This window comes from Magnolia sinica, chromosome 3, assembly GCF_029962835.1.
Source record: "Magnolia sinica isolate HGM2019 chromosome 3, MsV1, whole genome shotgun sequence".
In the NCBI taxonomy this organism is placed as follows: domain Eukaryota; kingdom Viridiplantae; phylum Streptophyta; class Magnoliopsida; order Magnoliales; family Magnoliaceae; genus Magnolia; species Magnolia sinica.
The window spans coordinates 6,973,732-6,997,192 of record NC_080575.1 but is presented as its reverse complement, the minus strand read 5'-3'; the positions used below and the strand labels follow the sequence as shown (position 1 = coordinate 6,997,192).

Genomic DNA, 23,461 nt, shown 5'->3' with positions numbered 1-23,461 from the left:
TTCTTTCCTCGTGGACTCGAGAAGTCTCTGTGAGGAGTCGAGAGAAGCTCCGTGGATTCGGAGTAGTTATCCTCATCACGTTCATTCCTGCGTCAAATTATTTAAAAAATAATGCTATGTTAATTATGCTATATCAATTCGGAATAATTATGATATGTTAATTTGGAATAATTATGTTATATTAATTTAGAATAATTATGCTATGTTAATTATGCTAAGTAATTATGTTATGTTAATTTGGAACAATTATCTTATGTTAATTATACTGTTAACATCGAACATGGTTAAATTAGTATAACATAATTAACATATCAACTGTTGGAAGCAGAGGATTATACTATTCGGTGCTTGCCTAAAAACCTAGACAGAATCTCTCTATCTTCTCAAGCTCCCCAGAGTACGATAATGGCAGGTTCTCTCGTTTTCTCCAACGCTAGAACCCCCACCAAAATGGACTGCGCCATAGAGTACGGAGGGCAGATGGTTAATATCTCCACAAAGTATATTCTACTCATTTCACTGGCGAGCAGTATCGGTACGATCTTTTTTACCTTCTCAAAGCGTTAGATAGGAGGCGCAGTAATGGGCGGCTTAGTGATCGGAACAGTAAGATGGTTTTACTTCGAATCCTTGATAGAAAAATGAAAAAAAAGGCTCCTGCTCACGCATGTAAAGGAAATGATACAAAAGAAAATACGTCTAAATATAAAGAAGAGCAGACGGATACGGATGATAAATGTATGAAATTACGGAACAAATGTAAGGGAAAAGAAGTTGCTGTGGAAATAACGAAATGCCCTGGAAGGGATGACGCGACCACATTTGATGGCTTGGTTCCGCGTCTCTTTTACAAATTTCATAACACGTTTTCGGCTTTCCCTGTTAGGGAGGATGCCAAGAAGTCTGCTATCTTGGTTACACACATCCCTATCTAGAACGGATTTTTTCATAGCATGCATCCGATTCTGGGTCGCCCTATCTAGGATACATCCGGTACTGAGAGCCGTCCATGAGAATTTACGAGCATAGATTTGACAATGGGCGCCATAATTAGTACAGATATGAATATGTGGGATCATGAACTTTCGGTATTTGTTTCTTATTGCTTCTCTCTGACTTGACCATAAACGTGCTCGTTGTTCTTGCCCTGAATTTCAAAATCTCAAACTGACCAAGGCTTCTGGTTACTCAGGTTTTATCTCTTCTCCTGTTCACTCCGGAAGAGATCTTGGTATTATACCACGTAATTTACATCCGCCAGAGCCAGAAGGCCATGATGGGAGCATGGAAGTTGGAGGTGGCCAAACTCCGCAGCAGTTGCTGTATCGGCCCCCTCGCTGCTCCCACTGTTCCATTTGTAACAACCGTGTGGAACGTTTCGATCACCACTGCCTTGGGTAGGGCAATGTATTGGGTTGTTAAGGCACCCAAATGTCTATAATTTCTATCAAGCATGCGCTATGTTCTTGATATACTAACCATACTAAATCACATTCAACTATCATACGCACGTGCCATTTCTGGATTGCTCATCTAGCGGGCCCCCATCTGAATTACCCATGGACCTGAAATTGCACTGGTTGGATAGTCCTAACCATTCTATTGGATGACTAGTTTAGGAAGAAAATGGATGATTAAAAAGTGGACTAGTGGATCACGTCTAATGGACAGGTCTTCTATCTAAGCACTAATGATTTCGGAGGACGTAATTATTGGGCTCTCGCCTATCCATGATGGGGCCCGGCAAAAATGACTTTAGATTTCAGACACATCACATTTCAACTTGGGCTGCAGTGAGATTTGCATGTGATATTTTTGCAGTGTTAAATTAGCATTCCCAACCAGATATATTATGTGCCTGCTGAATTTATGGAAAAAAAGGTGGAGGTTTGGGAATTTAAAAGGAGAGGGAAGGATGGAGAATCCAAAAAATAGAAGACAGAAAAAGCAGCAGCTAGCATGTGTTTCTTTGTTACTCCATTTTGTAGGTATTTGCACCAATCTCTTATCTATTTCACTTCTGGTTGCAGCGCAACTACTGGTTCTTCTTCATGTTCGTCTTTTCCACAACTCTGCTATGTATATATGTATTCGGGTTTTGCTGGGTGTACATCAAGAGGATCATGGATGCTGAACACATCACAATCTTGAAGGCAATGACCAAGACTCCCGCCAACATTGTGCTCATAATTTACACTTTCATATCAGTTTGGTTTGTTGGTGGCCTCACTGTCTTCCACTAGTATCTCATCAGCACGAACCAGGTAAACTAACCACTTTTAAGTACTCCCATGGGTATTTGCAAGAGTCAAATTACATATCCCACTCTCCCACATGTTCCAACTTCCAATGTAGCAAGTGTGTATGAGATCTAGGCTCCTCAGGAGGAGGCTGTTGCCATGCATGTGCTGTGGCCCCAAATTCAGGCCGGTCCTGTCATTAGGTCGGCAACACATATACATAGTCAATTCTTTTAACTGTCCAATTCCCATTCTAAAGCAGCCCGCGGCACAGTTCATGCATGGTGGGCATCTCTGATGAATGATGATGTGGGTCTCAGACGTGCCACATTGACACTTCTTCGCAAGTAGCCATCACGTTTCTCACCATGTTCTCAAGTCTGACCCCTGTGAAAAGAGCACGGAATTCTTTGATTGATGTATTGTCATTCTTTTGGATTCTGTTTGCAGACAACCGAGAACTTCAGATATCGATATGATCGTCCGATGTCCTTGCGATGGCAGCGGAGGCTGGGGAATCGGATAGGATTGGCAGCGGCAGCGGCAGCAGCACGAATGGAAATCATCGGCGGGATGGTCTGGTTGGATTGGGCTTGAACGTTTTGGTGGTAGGATGCTGTAAGTTATGTTGCATGTGTTTGTACTGACTGGCGCATCGGGACACTATTCAGGACCCGATGGATCAGCAGCCTATAGTTTCTCTTACCTAGTCAATGGATGTGTTGCAGTTGTGGACAAGTGTCCGGTTTGTTGGTTTTCTAGGGTTTTGCTTATTCGAGTACTTTGATCATCAGTACTGAGGCTTGTTTGAATCTCGGTGGGGGCGCGGATTGGATACTGAAGTGACGTCACCAAGCTCTGTGGACCCCACTATGATGGATGTGCCGCGTTGGAACTTCTTATAAACATCACGGTGGACCCCACCATACATCCAGCGTTGGAACTTCATGCAAAAGGCTTTCCCCAGTAAATCCGCGTACACGGTTTCCATTGGAAACGTATTGAGATTGGTGCCGTGGGCCCACCATTTATGTTTCATCCATGCATTACAATCATTTTATGGTCGAGACAAAAATGAGGTATAACCCAATCTCAAGAGGACCACATAACACAATGTTGAATAAATGTTGACCATTAAAAACTTTTAGGGATCAAAAAGTTTTGGACAAGCTAATCTTTGATTGTTCCCTTCACCTGGGAAACATAGTGGATGTCAAATAAACAATACGGTGGGCCTTAGAACGACTTTAATGATGGATATCCAATCACCATTGTTTTCCTGTGGTGTGGTCCATATGAGATTTATATCCCTCTCATTTTTGGAATCAAGCCCTAAAATAATATGTAAAAATAGATTAATGGAATGGATGAAACACATACATCATGGTGGGGAAGTGATGTCACCCATTTATATGGGTCCCACTAGTGATGTATGTTTTCATCCACCTGGAGAGATCATTTTAGGGCATAGCCAAAGAATGAAGCTCAAGTACAGACATGGATGAGAGGAAAACAAAAATATCAGTTAATCAGCTTCATCGAAAACTATTGTGGCCCCTAAGAAGTTTTGAACGTTGGATGTCACTGTCCACTATAATACATGCCAGTGCCGCCCAGGGATGAAATGCATATTCCAGGTGGGGTCCACTTAAACTTTAGATCTGACTTATTTATTTATAATTCCATAAAACAATCTCTAAAAATGTCTAGTAAAACCTCATCACAAAGTGGGGGTACTTCACAAAGTAACGAGGTAAGGTAGACAAAGTGACACATGCATCGTGATGTGGGGTGGAGTTCCACAGAGCTTGGTGACTACACTAATGGGATTGAAGACAAAGTGACGAGGTTCACTAGACAAAGCGACGAGGTAGTACAAAGCAATTTGGTACAAAGTACGGGGTGACCTCAAAGTCAGTACGAGGTCCAAAGTGATGGGGTTCGATGAGACAAAGTAACGCGACAAAGCATTTAAAGAGGTACAAAGGTACAGGTGCTGAAATGACTACATTAGACAAAGTGAGGACGCGGAGTCTGATGAAGTTGAAGTTCCACAAAGGATGAGGTTGCGAGACAAAGTTGAAGTTGAAGTTTTTTTCCTACCAATGACGGGGGTTTGAAAGCTACTTCTCCAGCATGGTGGGGTACTCGAGTTTTAAATTCATGTTTTTATGCAGCAAATACAACATACATCATAGTGGGACCCATATAAATGGGTGACAGATATATGTGTTTCATTCATTCCGTTAGGAGTTGATCCCAAAAATGAGAGGGAAATAAATCTAATATGGACCACACCATAGAAAACAATGGTGATTGGATATCCATCATTAAAGTCCTCTTAAGGCCCACCTTATTTATTTGACATCCAATCTATTGGTTTGGTTATAAAGACTCGGTGAAGGGAAAAATCAAAGATCACGATCCAAAACTTTTATGGTCCCCAAAATATTTTTCACGTGGTCAACTTGAGATTGGGTTATACCTCATTTTGGTCTCAGTGGCCAACATGGATGAAACACATACATCATGGTGGGTCCACATAGCACCAAGTGGCGGGGGAGTAACCAATACGTTTCCAATGGAAACCGTGGACCCAAATTTAATGGATAAGGTCCACCGTGATGTTTATAAGAATTTCAATCCATTCGTTCATTTTTAGAGCTCATTTTAAGACATGTAACCAAAAATTAGGATGATTAAAAACTCAATTGGGCCCTACAAGATGAAACAGTGGAGAAAGAAATTCCTACCGTTGAAACCTTCCTGGGCCTCTTGATGTTTATATGCCATCCAAACAATTTATAAAGTCATTTTTATTAGGATGAAGTGGACGCTAAATCCCCACTGTTTCCTCTTGTGTGGCCCATTTGAGTTTTGTATATTCATTAGTCTTGGTATGATGTTCTAAAATGATATCTAAAAATGGATGAACGGGTTGAATTTATCACAAATGTCGCAGTGGTCCGATCCGGAATCTTTACGCAGGATCTTATTGCAAAAGGCTTTGGCAATAAATCTGTGTCTAACATGAAATCAGATTGCATACCGAGTTTTAATCAAAAGCTCAAGTAGACCATACCAAAGGAAACCTTGGAAGTATTGATTTTCACCATTGAAGTGTTTGTAAGCGCCCAATGATTTTTATTTTTCATCCAAACTGTTCATACGATCACAAAGACAAGGATGAATGGAAAAAACAAATATCATCTTGATATAAAACTTCCATGTGCCCCAAAAACTTTTCAGCTGTAGAATTTAATTCACACTATTTCAGGTGGTGTGGTCCACTTGATCTTTGGATATGATTAATTTTTATTGTAAAACCCTAAAATAAGATGATAAAAGAGATGGATGGATTTGATACAATGCACGAGTGACAATGACGGTGGGCTCCACAGACTTTACGCATTTAGCTTACCGTACTGAGCTACTCAGCACACAAACAGCTTCCGTTTAACGTCTCCGTGATAGTTTTTATTAAATTTACCTTTTCTAATATATTTTAAAAAATTGATGAGGTGGCACCTACAGTGACGTTGACCAATGAAAACGCTGGAGGCAGGGAATTCCTGCCTCCTGGAGGCAGAGGATCCGCACTCGATCTCAGAATCTCCTATGAATTACTCCATTCCAATTTAAGGCTGACATGCAAGTGCATTTGAGGAAAAAAAAAATTGCAAAAACTAGGCCTGGACATGAGCCATGGGCCTATGTTTGTCTGAGCCTCACCCAGCTCGGACCAGGACCGTTGCCAACCCCACTAGTCTTGAAGAAATTCTTTGCTCAGAGATCTTCATATGGACCCAACAATACGAGATTGTTTCATGATTGACCGTCCATCCTCGGGGCCCTAAAATAGATCATGATCCAATAATCACAATGAAACCATATGTCGTAAATATGGATTTACGGGGTTGAGCGTGAATACACTTCCATCTGTAAATCTGTGCAGCATAAGCTCGTGTTGTCGCCTGTAGATACCATAATACGGACGGTACTGATCGTTAGGTCACCTACATGTGGTTCCATATGGCAAAAGCGTCACGTGCCTTTTCTTAAAGAAAAGAAGGGGACAATTAATAAACAAATATCAAAATACATATTGTTAAAAAAAAAAAAGAAAAAAAAAAGAAAAAGAAAAAGAAAAACTCCGCTATTTCTGAACTTATGTAAAGCTTATGGTAACCAACTCTCACAAAGCATCCTAACAAACTTCCGAATTATTGTTTAAGAAGAACCTAATTCAGAATACTGGTCTGTGGCGGAGGAGCGGCTAAGATGGTGGTGCCTGGGCTGTGGCGGGGTAGCGGCTAAGATGGTGGTGCGTGATGGCGTTGAGGAGTGAACGGCTCTGATGACGGGAGGTCGGATGCTTGTTCAACGAGTTTGTGATGGTGGGCCACGCGGTCGTCCGTGTCGGAGCTGCTGAAATCAGAAGAAGAAGGGTTTTGTGGGGGTTTTGATTTGATGAGAATATCATTAGGGAATAAGGGAAAGGAGAGGAGGTTTTGTTTTGGGTAAGGAGGAGGTGGTGCTACAGACGGTTGTGGTGCCCTTGATGGAGGGCTGAGATTGATTTTAGAAGAAGAACAGGAAGAAGAGAAGGGATGAAGATGATGGATTTTGGAAGGACGAAAGAAGAGCTTTGAGAGAGGGAGATTGGCTGACATGTTTTTGATCAATAGAAGTTTTGCTTTCTTTCTTTCTATTGCAAAGTCTTGAACTGGAGATATAAATACGGGAACTGACTGCACGATTTCCATCTTCAACGTGGGTTTTTCGAGCGAAAGCGCCGTCTGCATTTTCATCACTGATTTATTTATTTATTTATTATTATTGCGGTAAGTGGGCCCGCAGTTCGATAATTCATACCGTTGATCTGTTTTGCTCTGATGTGGATTGGCTGTTTCTGCAAATTTTGCCTCTGTAGGAGAATATAGACTCTTGATTTGGGTCCAACAGACGGGTCGTGCTATTAGTGGTTGGGATCTTCCAATCTGGTAGATTTTACGCCTGGGTTACTGAAGCGTGGGTCCCACCTGTATGAATTGAGATGCGTGCCCGAATGGGAAACGTATCATGCAAGTCTTCGGGCGTCAAAAGCTTATGGCCCCGGTAGAGGAACTTTCTGTTGGCGGAGTGCACGTCTCCCACCCGCAGGCGGACCCGGATTCCCAGCCACCCAGATCGCCCGGGACGCGGATTGGGTACTGATAGCGTCAGTAGTGATGTGGCTACTGACAGTGCTCCCTGAGCGCTTTCCTTCCATTTTTCATACTATTTCAGGGCATAGGCTAAAAAAACAGATATATCTAAATCTAATATAGACCACGTCATAGAAAGAGTAGTGATTTGGATGACAAATAAGCATTGCAGGAAGCCCAAAGGAAGTTTTGCGGTGACAAATAACAAATAAGCATTACAGGTTGGAAGTTTTTAATCGAGATTTAGATATATCGGTAATGATTTAGAAAAATAGATAAATCACTTCGATAAAACACATATATCATGCGGAGCCCACCTTCACTACTGATGATGTCAATACACAATCTGTGTCCCATAGTCGGAAGCTGGGGGACATGAGGTATTCGTAAGAAATCCACTCCGTCTATCCAATTTTTTTCAGCTCATGTGAGCTCGTTAGCCGAAAAAAATTGAGGCGTATCTAAACTCAAGGACTATACATGAAAAATTGGTAAAGGAAATGGCCGGGTCAAAACTTCCGGACGTCCGCCCTGATGTTTGTATGCCATTCAAACCTTTCATAAGGTCATTCCCATTGGGATGAGCGGAAAAGACGAGGATATTTGCCTGATACAGAACCTTTGTGGCCCCAGAAATGTTTCAACGGTGGGCGTATAATCCCCACCGTTTCCTGTAGCGTGGCCTGATTGAGTTTTGGATCTGCCTAATTTTTGGTTTTGTGCCCTAAAATGAGCTGGAAAATTGGATTGACGGGGTGGATTTTTCACAGACATAACGGTGGGCCCCACCTAGCTTCCAACTGCAGGAACTTCCAGAAGTCGGGGGTCGCAAGCAATCAGCGTCTGTGGCACGCTATTTCGAAAGAGGATCGTATTATGATACGCGGCCCGCTTTATTGATACAAGGGTTTTCGAAAGTTCCCGTCCACGTTCAAAGGAAAAAGGTCCCAGCTTGACCGGTTGGAATTTTTTTTTTTTAAAAATCTTGGAAGGTTCTTGGGTCTTGGTGCAGCCAACCATCGGTCTAAGTGCCAGCTATGGGCGCCGCTGGACCGGATCCTAATCTTCAACACAATTTTAAAGTAGCGCGTACAACACCCCTTGTGAGGCCCACCATGTTGTATATGTAAAATCCACTCCGTCTATCAGGTACTATCCGGTTACAGGGAAAAAATCCATCTAAGATATACTGCTCAGTTGGGTCAAACCACAGGGAGTAATTGATATGGTATAACAACCATAGGTTTGTGTGTGGGTCCACCATGTATTCATTCATCAAGTTCTTTTTTTATTTAGAGCAAGGTTAAAAAGCAATAATTTGTCTTCTTTGTAGTGCAAATTAAGAGGGTTGTACCCGAACTGAGTTATCTCGGTTAGCTCGCTCAACTCGACTCGAAAAAAGCTCGATTCAACTTGGTTCGAAACTGAGTTCGAGCTGAGTCAAGCTGATTTTTTGAACTTGAAATTTTTTTGAACAAGCTCAAGCTTGCCCAAGCTCGACTAAACTTAGATCGAACGCTAACTCGAATCGAACTTGGATAGAACTAGTTTGATGACTCGGTTATTTCGATATTGATGTTGCTCATCAAGTGTTTGATGAAATGCCTCAACGAAGTGTCGGCCGGTGGCGAGGAAGGTATGGATATGAAATAAATACTCCTGTGTTTTGATTTTGATGTTGTCTACCGAGTGTTTGATGAAATATTCATTGCTGTTTTACATGCAGTGAGAAATTGAAGGTGCACTCCATGTGTTTGTTAAAATGATGCACAGGTGAATTCGACTCGATCTTAGCTTGAACTCGGCTCGAACTGGCCCGAGCTGCTGACCGAACTAAGCCGACCCGAGTTCGAGCTGGGGTCAGCTAGCGGCTGAGTTGAGTCAAGCTATGCCATGCTCAACTTGGTTCAACTCGTGTACACCTCTACAAATCAATGATATGTACTATTCTGGTACCGAGAAGAGATACAGATTTTATGAGGGTCTGAGCTCTATTAAATCCTAGGGACAATACGCAAGAGCTTAGTTGCACGGTTTGAGAGGCATAAATTATCTTCAAGAAATGGCATTGTAATGAGCTTTGTTTTTCAAGTGTGGGTCATCCAACTAATAACAAAATCTAACACTGATAACCTTAGTTGGTTTTGGACAATCACCTATTATAAGTGAGAGCCAAGAGCAATGGTGTTGATCATGGAATTATGGTCCCACATGCATAGAATCCTGTACATCAAAAGCATTGCATAAAATATTGGGCTTGTACTTTTAGGGGCCATACTCCCCACTGACCTGAGTATGATTGTCCCTGATCTCAGACTGGGCTCTGATGAAGGGTGGCCCATATTTAAAAAACCTTATTAGAAGAATAATATCAACCGTGGGTCTATTCAATTTTAGTCATTAATTAATTTTGCTTTCCACCTTAAATTAAATTCCACCTATTCTGTTTGAGTTTTTAACAATAGGCCAAAAGGAATCAGGTTCAAGATTATGGTGTCACCTGATTCCTATGGACCTATCATGCTTACTTTAATGTCGGTTCAAGTCTGTGGTGACATCGACACTATTGCACAACTCTTCCATCTTAACCTGAAATGCCAAAAATTTTAAAACATGTGGGGGATTATTGTATTTTAAATTATTTTAAAATAATTTAGTGTTTCAAAATATCCGTTGGGACGAGCCATGGCCGTGGCCATAGGTGTGCATGTGCCCTGCGGATGTGTCTTTTCACTTAAGTCTGACAGGTTGCATCCTTTCAATTTTTATTTTGAAAAGTTGTGTCTTTTGAAGCTTAAGGGTCATACCAATTGGGTTTAAACCGAATAGTCACAACCCTTTGTGAAAGGGTGTCTCTACACCCTTGAGGGTGTCTTCTCAACTTTTACTTTTTGGTTTTTAGTATAGATTAGAAAATTGGTTTTCTCTTTAAAAATTTGTATTTAAATATTTTCTAGTTCGAATTAAGACTACAAGTGGTTTGAGCCCGTGTACAGTGAGTGCACCGCTGGGACCGGGTCATAGTCGTTGTATCCTGGAGGTTAATTACTTTGAAACCTGTCGCACTTGAGATGCTGTCTAAGGGGAGCAAATTCGATTTCAAGCTGAGTGACTCACGTCACGCCTCGACTTCTATAAACTGATAAGTTTTCTATTTTTTTCATTTTAATTTTATTTTATTTATCTAAATAGTTTTTCAAACATCATATCCCAACACCATTTTCACCTTAAACTCCACTGTTTGTAAAAATGAAAACCCAAAGAGACTGAAACTGAGGGAACAAAAAGGTAAAAACCCATAAAAGAGGGCGTTGGATAACCCATTCACAATTTCTAATGGCTCAACTAAACAAATGGTTCAGATAAACCTAGGCTATAAATGGTTCGGTATGTTATGAATGGTTCAGATAACCCATAACCCCTCCCATTCGGCAGTGGATTAGGTGGTGTTGATGTGTTGGTGCTGTAAGGCACACTGATGTGTTTTATCCACGCCTTTCATTAGTTTTGCATAGGCACAACAGAATCCGGAGATATTAGTGGCCATCTCCAAAGGACACGTGGAGTTGGGCGCGGATTGGTTACTATTGGTCGCCACAGGAAAGGAAACAGATTGGCTACTCCTCCTGACACCAGCCAATGGCTGGTGGTCGGTGCTCTATGGGCCCCACCATGATGTATTTGTTTCAACCATACCGTTTATATATTTTTAAAGATCATTTTAGGTTATGAGACCAAAAATGAGGTATATCCCAATCTTAAGTGGACCACATTACTGGAAACAATGTTAAATGAGTATCGACCATTAAAAAACATTTTGGGGCCATAAAAGTTTTGGATCAAGATGATTTTTGTTTTTTTCCTTCATCTGGGCTTGTATGACTGTCATGCCTCAGACTCGGTAACCGAATTTACAAGGAACCCAATGGCCGGTTCTAGCCGCAGCAGCCTTCATAGTACCCCATTCTCGGCTCTTGAGACAGGTTTCTATCCTGGGATCCTACAAGGAGAATTTTCATAACAGTATAATCATTCCAATATGAGTATACCCAAGACACAGCAAGTACATATAAGAATAACAAGGGGTACACATCAGAAAAATCACTAAGAATTTAAACTTTTACAAGCTTACATCAAGTCCGAAAGGACATACATAAGATAATGGAAAAAGAGAGAAAGGTTAGCAACACTGGAATCCTCAAAATCAACTCTACTCCACGCTCTATTCTATGACGCCTGCCTAGAGTCTCCTGCACGCATCAATCGTGCATAAGCTTATAGAAGCTTAGAGGGTGGTGTAAGTGTGTGACAATGGTGCATAGAAGAATAGTAGGAGGTACAAGAAGAGAACATGCTCAATGAGAATATCATTAGCCTTACCAAGGCTTATCATGAATACGACACAATGAGTACTGGGCGCCATACTAAGGCGATGCATGAAGGGTCTTACACAGCCAATGCTAATGCGATGCAAGTAATGTCAGTGCTCATATCCAAACCATATGTCAAGTACATTTCCAATCATAAGGAAATCACCGGGGTCCATTACACTGCTGGTTAATTGCCGCTCTACAGACCCCGTACAGTTAAACGAGCGTAAAAGACCTCACTACCCTGCTTGCGGACAGCCAATTACCAGTAAGGCCTGAAGGTAGCGGACCTATTTATGAGCTGGTCAGACTCAGCCTAGCAATGCCTCCTTACATCAGGCGAGTAAGGCCACACCCCTATCCAACCGACTACACGACAATGAGAGTCGCGGCCTAACAGTATAAGGCCCTCCTGTGCTCATATATTCCACCCGGTCATAGCGTTGGAGCAGATCTTTGGTACCATGAAAGTTTTAAAAATTTCACCCATGGGCATCCTATGCACCCAGTATGTTCAAGTAATATTTTCGGTGTCCACACATACGGCCATCCACGAATGTCACTGTGGAGGCAAGGCCCTGATAAAGCAAGGGCGGTATCATCATGAAATGCGATGCCAATACATGAGTCACACATACAGATCATGCACAAGCTTCAGGCACTCAACGTGCACAAGGGGAGAAACTCCATCCTCAATGACCACCATACAATGCAATTAATTCATACAGATGATGCATATGGGTCACAATAATATAAGTGTGCTACTTGTAGAATGTATTCCTCCTTCCCAATGAGGGACAAGGACAAGATCTATGGACAAGTAATCTTAGGAGAAATGAAGTTCTCTTAGTGGGGGCCCAACAATTTGAGATGACCCACAAGCTAAGGGAGTCCTAAGGCCTTAAAAAGGAAACGAGCCTAACAAGGTCCAAGGTGGGCCTTCAACCACCTATAAGGTCCTTATGGGCCTACCTTAGGGCCACCAAGGAGGACATCTAACCTTAACTGGGTCCCAAAAATGTAGCCTGTTACGTATGTAAAGAAAAGTCCAAGGCCCAATCAATCCATGGCCCAGTGGGCCATACACTAAGCCCAATACATTGGCAACCTGGTAGGCCCTTAAGTAAGGTTAGGGCCCAACCATAAGGATCATGGGTTCACTCATTGTGGTGGGCCTAATAGGAAGCCCATTATCCCAACATATGGGAGATCCTTATATTTAACACAAGTAAGTTGGGCCTCACATCTCGTCCTAAGTATGGATTTATTAAAGTGGGCAAGAAAGGGCCCAACTACTTGAGTATTTGGCCCATATGACCCATGACAATGGCATGGTAAATATAGGACCCAAGGGTCCAACGGGCCTATCAAAAGTTCCAGCCCAACCAAGGCTATAAGGCCCATTAATTAACTAGAAGACTAGTCCAAGAAGAATCCAATTGGAATACGCCTTTAATCATGCACTAATGAAGCCCAAAAATAAAATTAAAATGGTAAGATATCTGACTTAAATCCTCCTCAAATCTAGTGGGCCATACTACCCTAAAACAGACATTTATAGGCAACAATTATTGGGCTCATTGCCAAATTCCAACCCACCCATTTTCTGGGTTGTTGGAGTTTAGCAATTTAACTAATTTATAGTATATTTATTTTCTGATGGCTCACATACATCACTGTGGGTCCTACCAGATGATAGAGGGATGCATAACACATATTATAAGTGGCCATGCTGCTGGAATACAGGCCCAACAACAGCCCAAGGTAGGTGCGTCCCATGGTGGGTAGTCCTACGGGCTTGGGTATCTGGCCCAAAACTGACCTAAATTTTCTGGCCACACCATGGTCAGTTAAAATGTCTGTTGGGTCTGAAATTTTGTAGGGTGATACTTCCATGGGTGGGGCACTCCTCCACAAAATTTCAGAATTTTTGAATATTCCTAAGTATTTTAAGTAATTAAAAAAAAACAGTCTATCCAGAAAATCGGACTGACCTGGATGTCCCAACATGGTGGGCCAGTCCGGCTCTTGCCACAAGGTGCACAGGGGTCCATTGGTCCCAAAATTTTGTAGGTGGGTCTCACCATAGGTATTCCACCTTTCTGTAAATTTTCATAATTTTTAGATATACAAAAGTATTTTAATAAATTCTGGAGTTACAATGTGTCCAGGGTGGAATGTTGCTGGAAATAACTGTTGCTGGAAATAACTGTTTTGAATTTGGGCCATCCAAATGGGTGGGTTCTGGGCCTTCAAAATTTCTGAAATTTGGACCCAAGGTCCCTCATCAAGTTTAAAATAAGGTGGGACCCAGAAATATGGCTCACTTTCTTAGAAAATATTTTTAAAATTTTATTTTTATGGGACTATGCAGCTGGACTGCTCAGCAGAAATTTCTGGCAGTCTAGTATGTTGGCCCACCCCTTTGGATGCCCAAATGGGATCCTTTGGCCCTGAAATTTTGAAGGTAGGTCCTAAAATGGGTGAGAAACCCTCCTAAAAAAATTTAGAATTTTTAGGATGGTAAAAATATTTTATTTAACTCCTGCAATTTATGGACAACAAGGTCCAGATTTTTTTTTTTATTTTCCTGCTGCAGCAATGCTGCTGTCCCTGACTTTTGTGCTCCATTAGAGTGGGCCCAGGTCTATGTAAATTTGAAAAAATGTAAGGAAAACCTTCCTATACAAGTATATAGCAAGGTGGGGTCCACAAAGGTGGCCCACCATTTCAAAATTAGGCTGATATTTATGATTTTTCAGCAAACAGTGTGGCTAGACAGTCCAGAAAATCTGGGTTGTCCACCCTCCTTGGCCCACCCTTTTGGGTGATCAAACGGGGACAAATGAAGGTGAAACTTAACATGTTTTTAGGTGGGGTCCACACATGCAGAAATAATTAATTAATGGAGGTAAAACATCCTCCAAATCAGTCCATAAACTATGCCAAAGACAACCCAAAAACAGTCTAGAATTTTTCTAGACAGCAAGGTATGTCTTGAAATAACTGATCATAACCACTGATTAAAGGGGGTAATACCCCACAAGATTAGTGTTGTGGTCCACCTCAGTGGGCCCCACAAAATTCTAGACAAAACTCCTTCACAAAAACCCATTGCATGCATCCAAATAGGAGCAAATAGGGTGTCAACGTCCAACGAATGGACAACCATGGGCGTCCACCTTACTTGGACGGTCTGGATATTCCAGGGCCCCTATGTAGGCCACATACATTAGAAATGAAGGATAGATTTAAGGGGAAAAAGGAAAAATTCGGCCACAAGGGAGGGTCTCCGCCACTATTAAGGCCCTCCGTTCATCACAACAAATACATGTCATGCATTAAATCACAAACAAACTAGATCTAGCTCCATGCATGTACTAGGGATCAATCATATAGTGGGAGTGCCTTCTCCCACCAAAAATCTATGGTCTAGATGACCCCTACATGACATGCATCAAAAGAAAATGCCATGATGGGGTCCATGGAGAATGGCCCCATCCATGGATCATGCATGCAAGGAAATGGGCCATTGGCCTCAATCATGGAGACATGAGGGACCTCTTTCATCATTTGATGGGTCCCACAAGTCTCTAAAGATGAGATGAAGAAGGATTTAAGAGCACCCACCTTGCTTGGATCTTCAAAGTTCTTGATGCATTGAAATCCTTAGGCTTCAAGGACCATGGATGAAGGGTCAAGATGGGAAGTGGAGGGTTCGATGATGAGGGAGATGGAAGAAATGTGGCTGGAATTTTTAGTAAGGTAGGATGTTTTGGAGGTTCTAGTAATGGGAGAGAGAAGAGAAAATGAGAGGGAAAGAGGGAGAAAATCCTTTTAAGCAAAGCAATCATTGCTTTCTTACCTTGGTTAGAGAGGGGAGATGATTGCAAGTAGGGAGTTACAACTAAAGTTGTAGGTTTAATAGGTTAGTAGGCATGTGGGTGGTGTTTAAGGGTAGGTGGTGTGTGAGATGGAACTCTAAGTAGTGTGTGTGTGGTGTTTGTTGAAAATTGCACCAAAAAGGGAGTGAGCCACCTTGAAAAATGTGCTCTCCTCACTAGGTGGGCCACATGATCATTATCAAGAGCTAGAATTGAATTGCCTACATCTTACGATTTACATGTTGGATGGATGCACAAGACGCGGCATCGGAACTGCAACAACAATGCAAACAAGATGGCATGGGTTTCGGCTCAATCCAAGTTGGGTCTACGTGACCGGACTTAAGGATGACCGCAAACATTATCCGATGGTCCCGGGTCGCCGAAATTCGACCAGTAGGACCGCGGGACCAAGATGAACGAGATGCATACTCACACACACACATGTACGCATGTGAACTCGGGTTGGGTCTTACAATGACCTAATCAACATATTGGATGTCAAACAAATAATACAGTGGGCCTTAGGAGGATTTTAATAATGGATATCCAATCACTATCGTTTTCATGTGGTGTGGTGCACCTGAGATTTATATACATCTCATTTTTGGGATCAGGTAATAAAATGATCTTTAAAAATGGATGAACGGAACGGATGAAACACATACATCATGGTGGGGCCCACAGAGCACTGACCACCATCCATGGGGCTGGTGTCAGGAGGAGTAGCCAATCCGTTTCCCACAGGAAAGGCTCTGTGGGGCCCACTATAATCTATGTATTGAACCACACCGTAGGAAGCGGTGGTTACAATAAGATCCATCATTGAAACCTTTCTATGGCCCATGGTGATGGTGATGTTTATTTGCGATCCTACCCTCGCCAAAAAGGAAGCGGATTGTGTACTAAGTAGCTTAGTACGCTAAGCCTACTGAGTAAACTCTATGGGGTCCACCATCATTCATGCATTTAATCCACTCCGTCCATCCATTTTAGCAGATAATTGGATGGGTTTAGCCCAAAAATGAATCCTATATAAATCTTAAGTGGACCACACCAACGGAAATAATGTGAATTGAACATTTACCGTTAAAAAGTTCTTGGGGACTACAGAAGCTTTAGATCAAGCTGATATTTGTTTTTACCCTTCATCCATGTCAGTGTTAGCTTATGAACATGTTCGATTACAAATAAACATCACTGTGGGCCTTAGAAAGGTTTCAACGGTCGAAATCAACATTTCCACTCTTTCCTGTGGTATGGTCCATTTGAGCTTTGTATATTCTTCAATTTTGGGATTAACACCTAAAATGATCTGTAAAAACCAATGGACGGCGTGGATAAATGACATGAATTCACAGTGGGCCCACGCAAACTGAATTTCGCCAAAAATAAAAAAATGCCTATTTACGTCTTATAAAAAATTTCACAAATTGCATATATATACTGTATTTCTTCCCCTATCCAAAAGGACCAAAATCCAAAAAACCAGAGAAAGCTCTGAGCAAAAAACCTCCTGCTGGGGCCTGCTCGAAGCGGCTTTTCCTGCTGGGGCAATGGTACACGTCGCCCCCCCCCCCCCCCCCATTCGTCGATAGTGCTATCACTATTGTAAAATGTAAGAAATAATAATTTAAATTTCATTATCTTTTGATTATTATTTAATAATCATATATATTTTTAAAAATTGCAAGGATGATTGATGTTGCCAGCAAGGTCAGTGTTACGTTTACCATTGCTTCAGGCGTTATAGTTTTTTGATAGGTAAGAAATACAAATGAGAAGGAATTATTTCGTTTATCATCGCAACAATCATGATAATTTTCTGGTTGTTATTCAATTGTTATGCAAAAAATCATCCGGCTGGTAGCAATAAAGACCATCCTGATAACCCGGCGTTAGCTGGTGCGCCGGCGGGTGCCAATCCAAACCATCCTGTTAATCCGGCGCTGGCTGGTGGTGACCGTCCTGATAATGAAGAAGTAGGTGTTGTTGCAGAGCGGGATAGAGATCTGACAGTGGTACCTTCTGGTACGGAACAGGCCCCAATGTCGAATGAAAATGCTTCTGGCTCGACATCTGGACAGAAATCGACATCGAAAAAGCTGGAATTTGAAAGTCCGTAATAGAGGGATAATAGGCTGCTTTAATATCATTCTCTTTTACTAGTATTTGGTTTCAGTGTTAGTTTCTTTCAGTGTTAGCGTCTGTATTTACTTTCAAGTCATGTTAGGAATGTCCAGATGTCTGGCTGCTAAATGTCTGCTGAATGTCATTCTCTTTGACTAGTGTTTGGTTTCAGTGTTGTGTCTTTCAGTGTTAGTGTCTGTGTTTTTACTTTGAAGTCATGTTAGGAATGTTTTACTTTTATATTAAGTGGTGCTTTAATATAGCTTTTTTTTTTAATGTTAGCTTGTAAAAACACACCACCTTGGAATGTGGGAGCTTGTGGGGCTATCAAAGACTTGGATATTCATCTCTTTTACTGTGTTCACTCAACTGAAATTGTTGTTGGGATCCTTCAATCTAGTATATTTTTCGGTCATGACCCATCCATTATAGGACACAAAATACCAGCGGTCTAGATTAGCAAACGGCGGGCCACACTTATCAGTCTGTATGCAAAGCTCTGAGGATACAAACTTTGTGCCACACTACTTCCAAGTTTGTAAGTGATTTTTCAATTTTGAGTCTTCTGACTAATAGTTCCCATGTTGGTGTAACCTAAGCCATTGATCTGATGCAGCCCACCGTAGATGGACAGTGCCCCATCACTATTACAAAATGTAAGAAATAATAATTTAAAATTTATTATCTTTTTATTATTATTATTTAATAATCATATATATTTTTTTGAAAATGCAGGGATGATTGATGTTGCCAGCAAGGTCAGTGTTACGTTTACCATTACTTCAGGCGTTATAATTTTTTAATAGGTAAGAAATACAAATGGGAAGGAATTGTTTCATTTATCAGCGGAGCAATCATAACAATTTTCTAGTTGTTATTCGATTGTTATGTAAAAAATCGTCCGATTGGTGCGCTGGCTGGTGGCAATGCAGATCATCCTGATAATCTAGTGTTGGGTGGTGCACTGGCTGGTGACAATCCAAACCATCCTATTAATCCGGCGCCGGCTGGTGGTGACCATCTTAATAATGAAGAAGCAGGTGCCGTTGCTGAGCAAGATAGAGATTTGATAGTGGTACCTTCTGGTACAGAATAGGCTCCAATGCTGAATGAAAATGCTTCTAGCTCGACATCTGGACAGAAATCGGCACCAAAAAATTGGAAGTTGAAAGTCCAGAACTTGAGAAAATTGTAATAGAGGGATAACAGGCTGCTTTAATGTCATTCTTTTCTACTAGTGTTTGGTTTCGGTGTTAGTGTCTTTCGATGTTAGCGTCTGGGTTTACTTTCAAGTCATGTTAGGAATGTCCAGATGTCTGGCTGCTGAATGTCTGCTGATTGGTTTCAGTGTTGTGTCTTTCAGTGTTAGTGTCTATGTTTACTTTCAAGTCATGTTAGGAATGTTTTACTTTTATATGAAGTGGTGATTTTGATATAGCTTTTTTGGTGTTAGATTGTAATAACACACCACCTTGGAATGTGGGAGCCTGTGGGGCTATTAAAGACTCGGATATTCATCACTTTTATTGTGTTCACTCAACTGAAATGGTTATTAGGATCCTTCAATCTAGTATATTTTTTGGCCATGACCCATCCATTTTATGACACAAAATATCAACGGTCTAGATTAGCAAACGGCGGGCCACACTTATCAGTCTATATGCAAAGCACTGAAGATATGAACTTTGTGCTACGCTACCTCCGTGTTTGCAAGTGATTTTTCAGTTCTGAGTCTTCTAACTAATAGTTTTCATGTTGGTGTAACCCAAGCCATTGATCTGATGCAGCCTACCGTAGATGGACAGTGCCCAATCACTATTGTAAAATGTAAGAAATAATAATTTAAATTTTATTATCTTTTTATTATTATTTAATAATCATATATATATTTTTAAATGCAGGGATGATTGATGTTGTCAGCAAGGTTAGTGTTACGTTTACCATTACTGCAGGCATTATAGTTTTTTCATAGGTAAGAAATACAAATGGGAAGAAATTGTTTCGTTTATCATCGCAGCAATCATGTTAATTTTCTGCTTGTTATTCAATTTTTATGTGAAAAATTATCTGGCTGGTGCGCCGGCTGGTGGCAATCCGGCGTCGGTTGGTGGCAATGTAGACCATCTTGATAATCCGACGTTGGCTGGTGCGCCGCCTACTGGCAATCTAAACCATCCTGTTAATCCAGTGTCGGCTAGTGGTGACTGTCTTGATAATAAAGAAGCAGGTGCCGTTACAGAGTAGGATAGAGATCTGACAGTGGTACCTTCTGGTATGGAACAGGCTCAAATGTGAATGAAAATGCTTCTGAATGGACATCTGGATAGAAATCGGCACCGAAAAAGATGAAAGTTGAAAGTCCAGAACTTGAGAAAATTGTAATAAAGGGATAACAGGCTACTTTAATGTCATTCTCTTTTACTAGTGTTTGGTTTCAGTATTAGTGTCTTTCGGTGTTAGCGTCTGTGTTTACTTTCAAGTCATGTTAAGAATGTCCAGAAGTCTGACTGCTGAATACCTGCTGAATGTCACTCTCTTTTACTAGTATTTGGTTTTAGTGTTGTGTCTTTCAGTGTTTGTGTCTCTGTTTATTTTCAAATCATGTTAGGAATATTTTACTTTCATATGATGTGGTGCTTTAATATAGCTTTTTTGTGTTAGATTGTAATAACACACCACCTTGGAATGTGGGAGCCTGTGGGGCTATTAAAGACTCGGATATTCATCTCTTCTGTTGTGTTCAGTCAACTGAAATGGTTATTAGGATCCTTCAATCTAGTATTTTTTCGGCCATGACCCATCCATTATAGGACAAAAAATACCAATGGTCTAAATTAGCAAACGGCAGGCCACACTTATCAGTCTGTATGTAAAGCTCTGAGGATACGAACTTTGTGCCATGCTACCTCCACATTTACAAGTGATTTTTCAGTTCCGAGTCTTCTGACTAACAGTTCCCATGTTGGTGTAACCCAAGCCATTGATCTGATGCAGCCCACCGTAGATGGACAGTGCCCCATCACTATTGCAAAATGTAAGAAATAATAATTTAAATTTCATTATCTTATTATTATTATTTAATAATCATATATTTTTTTTTAAATGTAGAGATGATTGATGTTACCAGCAAGGTCAGTGTTACGTTTACCATTGCTTCAGGCGTTATAGTTTTTTGATAGGTAAGAAATACAAATGGGAAGGAATTGTTTCATTTATCATCGCAGCAATCATGTCAATTTTCTGGTTGTTATTCGATTGTTATGCAAAAAATTGTCCGGCTGGTGGCAATCCGTCGCCGGCTGGTGGCAATGCAGACCATCCTGATAATCCGGCGTTGGCTGGTGCACTGGCTGGTGGCAATCCAAGCCATCCTGTTAATCCGGCGCCGGCTGGTGGTGACCGTCCTGATAATGAAGAAGTAGGGGGCGTTGTAAAGCGGGATAGAGATCTGACAGTGGTAGCTTCTGTTACGGAACATGCTCCAATGCCGAAAGAAAATGCTTCTGGCTTGACATCTGCACAGAAATCGGCATCGAAAAAGCCAGAGGTTGAAAGTCCAGAACTTGAGAAAATTATAATAGAGGGATAACAGACTGCTTTAATGTCATTCTCTTTTACTAGTGTTTGGTTTCAGTGTTAGTGTCTTTCGGTGTTAGCGTCTGTGTTTACTTTCAAGTCATGTTAGGAATGTCCAGATGTCTGGCTGCTGAATGTCTGCTGAATGTCATTCTCTTTTACTAGCGTTTGGTTTCAGTGTTGTGTCTTTCAGTGTTAGTGTTTGTGTTTACTTTCAAGTTATGTTAGGAATGTTTTACTTTTATATGAAGTGGTGTTTTAATATAACTTTTTTTTGTATTAGGTTGTAATAACACATCACCTTGGAATGTGGGAGCCTGTGAGGCTATCAAAGACTCAGATATTCATCTCTTTTATTGTGTTCACTCAACTGAAATGATTGTTAGGATCTTTCAATCTAGTATATTTTTCGGCCATGGCCCATCCATTATAGGACACAAAATACCAACGGTCTAGATTAGTAAATGGCGGGCCACACTTATGAGTTTGTATGCAAAGCTCTGAGGATACGAACTTTGTGCCATGATACCTCCACGTTTGTAAGTGATTTTTCAGTTCTGAGTCTTCTAACTAATAGTTCCCATGTTGGTGTAACCCAAGCCATTGATCTGATGCAGCCCATCGTAGATGGACAGTGCCCCATCACCATTGTAAAATGTAAGAAATAATAATTTAAATTTCATTATCTTTTTATTATTATTTAATAATCATATATATATTTTTTAAATGCAGGGATGATTGATGTTTCCAGCAAGGTCAGTGTTACATTTACCATTGCTTCAGGCGTTATAGTTTTTTGATAGGTAAGAAATACAAATGGGAAGAAATTGTTTCGTTTATCATCGCAACAATCATGTAAAATTTCTAGTTGTTATTCGATTGTTATGCAAAAAATCGTCCACCTGGTGGCAATCCTTCGCCGGCTGGTGGCAATGCAGACCATCCTCATAATCCGGCGTTGGCTGGTGCATCGGCTGGTGGCAATCCAAACCATCCTGTTAATCTGGCGTCGGCTGGTGGTGACCGTCCTGATAATGAAGAAGTAGGGGGCGTTGTAGAGTGGGATAGAGATCTAACAGTGGTAGCTTCTGGTATGGAACAGGCTCCAATGCCGAATGAAAATGCTTCTGGCTTGACATCTGCACAGAAATCGGCACCGAAAAAGCCGGAGGTTAAAAGTCCAGAACTTAAGGAAATTATAATAGAGGGATAACAGACTGCTTTAATGTCATTCTCTTTTACTAGTGTTTGGTTTCGGTGTTAGTGTGTTTCAGTGTTAGTGTCTGTCTTTACTTTCAAGTCATGTTAGGAATGTCCAGATGTCTGGCTGCTGAATGTCCGCTGAATGTCATTCTCTTTAATTAGTATTTGGTTTCAGTGTTAGTGTCTGTGTTTACATTCAAGTCATGTTAGGAATGTTTTACTTTTATATGAAGTGATGCTTTAATATAACTTTTTTTTGTGTTAGGTTGTAATAACACACCATCTTGGATTGTGGGAGCCTGTGGGGCTATCAAAGACTCGAATATTCATCTCTTTTGTTGTGTTCACTCAACTAAAATGGTTGTTAGGATCCTTCAATCTAGTATATTTTTCGGCCATGACCCATCCATTATAGGACACAAAATACCAACGGTCTAGATTAGCAAACGGCGGGCCACACTTATGAGTCTGTATGAAAAGCTCTTAGGATACGAACTTTGTATCAGGCTACCTCCACGTTTGCAAGTAATTTTTCAGTTCTGAGTCTTCTGACTAATACTTCCCATGTTGGTGTAACCCAAGCCATTGATCTGATGCAGCCCACCGTAGATGGACAGTGCCCCATCACTGTTGCAAAATGTAAGAAATAATAATTTAAATTTCATTATCTTTTTATTATTATTATTATTTAATAATCACATATTTTTTTTGAAAATGCAGGGGTGATTGATGTTGCCAACAAGGTCAGTGTTACGTTTACCATTGCTTTAGGCGTTATAGTTTTTGGATAGGTAAGAAATACAAATGAGAATGAATTGTTTCATTTATCATCGCAGCAATCATGTCAATTT

General features: G+C 41.0%; 1 pseudogene; it reads left to right on the top strand.

The window, feature by feature from the left end:
• The first annotated feature begins 405 nt into the window (after positions 1-405).
• On the top strand, positions 406-2,837 carry LOC131238784 (probable protein S-acyltransferase 7; annotated as a pseudogene).
• Positions 2,838-23,461: the final 20,624 nt, after the last annotated feature.